The sequence below is a fragment of the Eschrichtius robustus genome, chromosome 20 (assembly GCF_028021215.1).
Source record: "Eschrichtius robustus isolate mEscRob2 chromosome 20, mEscRob2.pri, whole genome shotgun sequence".
Lineage (NCBI taxonomy): Eukaryota > Metazoa > Chordata > Mammalia > Artiodactyla > Eschrichtiidae > Eschrichtius > Eschrichtius robustus.
This window is the reverse complement of record NC_090843.1, coordinates 21,628,587-21,634,586: the sequence shown is the minus strand read 5'-3', so window position 1 is coordinate 21,634,586 and position 6,000 is coordinate 21,628,587.

Genomic DNA, 6,000 nt, shown 5'->3' with positions numbered 1-6,000 from the left:
ATAAGTGGAAGGACAAATAACCGATCATATTTGCAAAACACTTTACAGCTTACAAACCCTTGTCACGTACACCAGTTCATGTAATCCTCCCAAAAGAATGATGAGGTGGGTGTCACCGGAATCCCAATTATATAAATAAGAAAACTGACTCTCAAAGAGTTAATGTCAACTTTTCAAGGTCTCACAACTGATTAAGGGCATTTACTGAATAAATGAATGAGTGAATGAATGAGTTGGGGAGCCAGGATCTGAAACCATGTTGTTGTCTCGGAACTCAGTTACTCTCTCTACCATATATGATGCTACTCTCCTCATGAAGAATTAAACAGAGTCTCCTCTGAGGAAGGGAAGTTGGAAGCAGTAGTAAGAACAAGTCAGTGCAGGAATGTCACCTTCTTAGCCGATGCCTTGGAGGACAATCACGGAGAGAGTGATCTGCCCTCCAAGTTCACTAAGCTCTTGCTCTGGCAGCCATTCCAGACCACACTGGCTTCTGTGTTATATCTACTTACAGACTCACCCCCTTTGGACTGTGAGCACCGAGCCTTGTTCATCTCTGTGTCCCCAAGCATCTGGCATCACCCAGGTAATGAGTGAATGAATGAGGTATGTGGCAGATCCTCTTTTCTTTTTTAGATCTGTTTGTTTGTTTGTTTGGCCGCACCGCGCAGCATGCAGGATTTTAGTTCTCATGCCCCCTGCAGTGGAAGCGCGGTGTCTTAACCACTGGACCACCTGGGAAGTCCTGAGTCCACCAATATTTAGGAGGCTAAATATCAACAGGGCAATCTCAACTTTCAGAGAACAAAAGAGGACAAGTACATCCCAGCTGCTCTACCCCAGACAGCCCCAAAGAGCTAAATTTTCTTTCTGCCTCAAAAGGGCGCACATAGCACACTTCCACCCACGCCTTGGCTCTCCCACACACCCCCCCCTTTTCCACCTCCCTGCAGACGGCCCGCTGCTGCCACCCTCCCACCCAGCCCTCTGCTATCAGAGCTCTGAACACCCAAAAAGGAAAAATGATTTGTGCTGAGCGAAGACAGAGCCAGGGAGGAAGGGAAGGGCTGTTCGCTGCCAGCTGACGTTCTGCAGACCGAGCTGCCTGCATCTGTGCCAAGGGTGTGGCCACTGGCAAAATCTGAGTGAGACGGGGGAGGGGAGAGAGAGAAATGTACTGATTCCTACAGCACATCCGGAGCCCTATCTTAAACTGTCCCGAATTGGCCTCCCCAAGAGGGAGGATGAGATCAAAGTCTCACCCATGATGAAGGACAAGGGTCATACATTCATTCGACAAACATTTACTGGGCACACTAACGTGCCAAGCAGCACACTCTGCACAGGAATGCAGTTGTGAAAGACAGCATACCTGTCCTGGGAAATGTCACACTGGAGTGGGAGAGACAGACAAGTAAACAGGCAACAGTGCTACAGTGCAATCAGAGGAAAGGAAGAGACAAGCACAGGACACAATAAGAGGTCAGAGGAGAGGCACCTCACCCAGACTCAGGAGTGAAGAGGTAGTCAGAGAGTCGGCCTGGAGGAGGTCACACCCAACACACTGAGTCGAGAAGAATGAGGAGGAATTAGATCAGTGAACGTGGAAGGAGAGGCATTCCTAGGCAGCAGGAACAGCCTGTGCAAAGGTCTGGGGGTGGCACAGAGAGAACCCTGCTGGCACGGGCCATGATCTGGTGCAGCTGAGTGAGGAGCGAAGCAGAGGAGTGGTCAAAGTAGGAAAGCCTTTGTCACAGATGCTAAGGAGTTTGGATGTTGTTTTAAAGACAGCTGGGCTTTCATCAAAAGGTTTAAGAGGAGGAGGTGACTGATCAGATTTGCATTTTAGAAAAATGAGTCTAGTAACCAAGTGGGGAAGAGGTTCCCAGGGTGCAAGATGGGAAAGTGAGAGACCACTAAGGAAGCTACAGTCATAATCCAGTGAGAAATGGTGAGGACCTGTGCAGTAGAAACTAACACAACAGGGACTTCTCTGGAGGCTCAGTGATTAAGAATCTGCCTGCCAATGCAGGGGACACAGGTTAGATCCCTCGTCCAGGAAGATCTCACATGCCGCGGAGCAGCTAAGCCCGTGTGCCACAACTACTGAAGCCCCCATGTCTAGAGCCCGTGCTCAGCAACAAGAGAAGCACCGCAATGAGAAGCCTACGCACCGCAATGAAGAGTAGCCCCGGCTCGCCGCAACTAGGGGAAACCCGCGCGCAGCAACGAAGACCCAACGCAGCCAAAAATTAATTAATTTTTTTTTAAAAGCGACCTTTAAAAAAAAAAGAAACTAACACATTGTAAAGCAGCTATACTCCAATAAAAAATAATCAAAATAAAATGTAAAAAAAACACCCAAATATCTATGTCTTAATTTTTCTATTTCCTACTCATTTAGTAAAGTAAGTAAGTCATGGAATTGAAAATAAAAAGGTGAGGACCTGAATTTAGGGCAGTTCTGAGGGGAGGAAGAGGAAGACACAGATCTGAGAGGTATTTAGGAAGTAGGCTTATTGGACGCGGTGACCAGCATGGGGAGTTGAGGGTGGGGGAAGGGAGAAGAGGATGAGGCCCAGGTCCTGACTTGGGTGTTGAGTGAATCAGATGAGGAGGCCTTGAATAGAGATGGGGAATCTGGGCGGAGGAGAAAGTTTGGACTGGAAACAGACGAGTTCAACACGGAGTCTCTTGAGTTTAACACGATGTCTCTTGCAGACATCTGGGGGAGATATTCATCATCGGGGTGGAGGTAAGGTGTGGGGCTAGAGATGAACACTTGGGAGGCAGCGTAGCTGCTGTGGTTAAAACCATGTGTGTGGATGTGATCGCTGAGAAGAGTTTGCACATCTGAGAATGTGTAGACTCTGTCTTCCTGCCCCCAGGCAAAATGGGCTGAGATAAGGTAAGTGAAACTGCTTGGCCTGACACGTGGGTCAGAACGGATGCTCAGTAAATTGCAGCTGAATGAATAGTAGGTCAATAATCAAGAATAATCATTTAGTCTAATGTTTTGCTTCCAAACACGATCAACATCATTCCCCTCTTTCTTTCAAAACTTTCTGTCCTATTGTCTCTCTCTTTTTTTAATCCTATTGTCTCGGGATCCTGAGAATTGGGAAGTTCTTCTAATGTGCACCTCACACACATTCCTCCCTTCAGATTCCAGTCCTTGAGTCTTGATCATCGTGCTCGCTATATTCACCAGCTGCTCACCCTCTTTCCCTGCCTCCTACACTCTCCCTTTGCTGATATTTTTAAACCGTTTTATTTTCAGACAGTATTCGTCACAGCCATCGGCTGCCTATTGGAGGTATTTTCATCAAATATTGTATTTGTGTAGTTAAATCATAACTTTCCATAGAGGAAAGCAATGACACAAATAATCCAAAAATGATCAATTTTAAATGACTTCTAATTGGGTTGGGAAGCTGCTTCAGTCCTTGCATCCGAATATGGGTTTGTTAGATAATCCAAAAGTCAAATTCAAGCAAAATGGCCATATTAGGGAAACTGATACAAGAGGAACTTGCCTAGAAACTGACCAATTGTTCCATCCCAAGGCCTTGTCAACATGGCACCCAGCCTTCTATCTATCTATCCACCTTTCTATCCACCCATCCATTCCATCTATCCATCTTCCCATCCATCTATCCTCCAAATCTATCTGTCTGTCCACCCATCCATCTATCTCTCTAAAAACATCTTTTGAATGTCTGCTGTATTCCAGACACTGCACTAGGTGCTGAGGGATATGAAAATAAATGAGACCTGGAACCAAGAATCTTCCAATCCAAATGCGGGAAAAGACCCAAGATTAAAAATGACTCAATCTTAGAAATGTTCTAAAAGAAGAATTAGAAGACATAACTCTTTCTAGAGGAATCAGGGAAGGCTTCATAAGAAAGGATCTTGAAGGAGGAGAAAAATTTGGAGGTGCACAGTTTTACCTCTCACAGGGATACAGGGCAGAGGGGCAAGACTTACACCCCAATATATAGGCTACACCTGGGCATGGGGAATCTAACCACGGGACTTTAAACCATGTCACTTCTCTTGGCCTCAGTATATTTATCATTATATCAAAAGTGTTGTAATGTGGTTTTTCTAACTATGCTCCACTGAATGTAGAGTAACAAGCTGTCTCAGTTTGCCCCAGTTTGAGAGATTTCTTGGGATTTGGGACTTTTGATGCTAAAACAGGACAGATCCAGGATGAGTTGCTCACCCTAATTGAAGGGTGACCCTTACAGATACCATAGGGAGGTCACAGAGGCAGGAAGTAGGGAAAGCAGGACTCAGGGCAGAGGACAGTCCAGGGGGCTCAGAGCCCCGACTTTCACTCTCACTGGATCAGTCACGACTTTTTTGCACATTGAGTTTCTCTGTTAGATTTTGTTGGAAGAAACATTGCAACTACTTTTTAAAACGGTTTGAAAACCGTTGGACTAAATGGTCTCTAGTGTCCCTACAGTCTTTTGAAATTAAAATTATGTATCTATATGGGAGTTCCCTGGTGGCCTAGTGGTTAGGATTCTGGGCTTTCATTGCCGTGGCCCGGGTTCAATTCCTGGTCGGGGAACTGAGATCCTGTAAGCGTCACAGCATGGCCAAAATATATATATATATTGGGGGGGGCGGGAGTTGATTTTTCTCTCTCACTTCTTTCCATCATTCTGCCTCATAGTTTTTCCCTTTGTCTGATGAGATGCACAGGGGACTATAAGACAGGTATAAGTATTTTGGCTCAAAAATCTTCCTTCCTATAGGACTTTTAGAGGCTCTAAAATAAATGAGAAAATACTAAACTAAATTAACATTGAGTTTTAAAATCCATAGCATTCCAAACCAGCCTGCAGGAAGGCATCCTTCATTTTATACCTTTCTCCCTCTCCACCCAGTACCACTTGATCTGAAATTACATCTCAGGGGGTAAGTTCAGGAGTTGGGGGACAATGAATCAGCCTAAAGAATCCCTTCTTGTTTCTTCGGGGTGGGGCCGCGAGCTGAAAGGGGACCAGGAGAAGCAGTTGGAAACAACATCCCAGCTCCTCCTCCCACCTCGGCTCCCTCTAGCAGCTCTAATTGAGGCCTGTCACAGGGAGAGAAGCCAGCTGCAAATTGCATTCATCAACGAATTACCGCAATTACAGCCTCAGCCCCAGCCTAATGGGGGCGACTCGTCCGGTCAGACAGTCCCTTCCTCTGATTCAGAGGAGCCAAATGCTTTGGAATGCCAGGGTCATTTTCCCTGATCCAGACCGCACACTTTATCCTGGCCCTACACCCTGCCTTCAACCAATACATCAGGAAGGATGGATGTTCCCCCAAACTTCTCCGGGGTGCTTCTATCAACCATCACTGAAGTTCACCCAGCAATCTAGGCCCGATTCCCGCTGCTGTTCTTTTTTTTTTTTTTTTTTTTTTAATGGCAGTGTTGGGTCTTCGTTGCTGCGTGGGGGCCTTTTCTCTAGTTGCGGTGAGCGGGGGCTACTCTTTGTTGCGGTGAGTGGGCTTCTCATTGCAGTGGCTTCTCTTGTTGTGGAGCACAGGCTCTAGGCGCGTGGGCTTCAGTAGTTGCAGCACATGGGCTCAGTAGTTGTGGCTCGCAGGCTTAGATGCTCTGTGGCATGTGGGATCTTCCCGGACCAGGGATCGAACCCGTGTCCCCTGCATTGGCAGGTAGACTCTTTTTTTTTTTTTAATATTATTTTACTTATTTATTTGGTTGCGTCAGGTCTTAGTTGTGGCAGGCAGGCTCCTTAGTTGTGGCATGCGAACTCTTAGTTGCGGCATGCATGTGGGATCTAGTTCCCCAACCAGGGATCGAACCTGGGCCCCCTGCTTTGGGAGTGTGGAGTCTTAACCACTGAGCCACCAGGGAAGTCCCACCTGCTGCTGTTCTTTAAGCTGAGTTTCCTCCAGATGTGGTCCTGGGGAGAATTGATTTGCTGACAGTTCAAGGGCCTGTTAAGAATGCTTTCCTTGTTGCCAGAG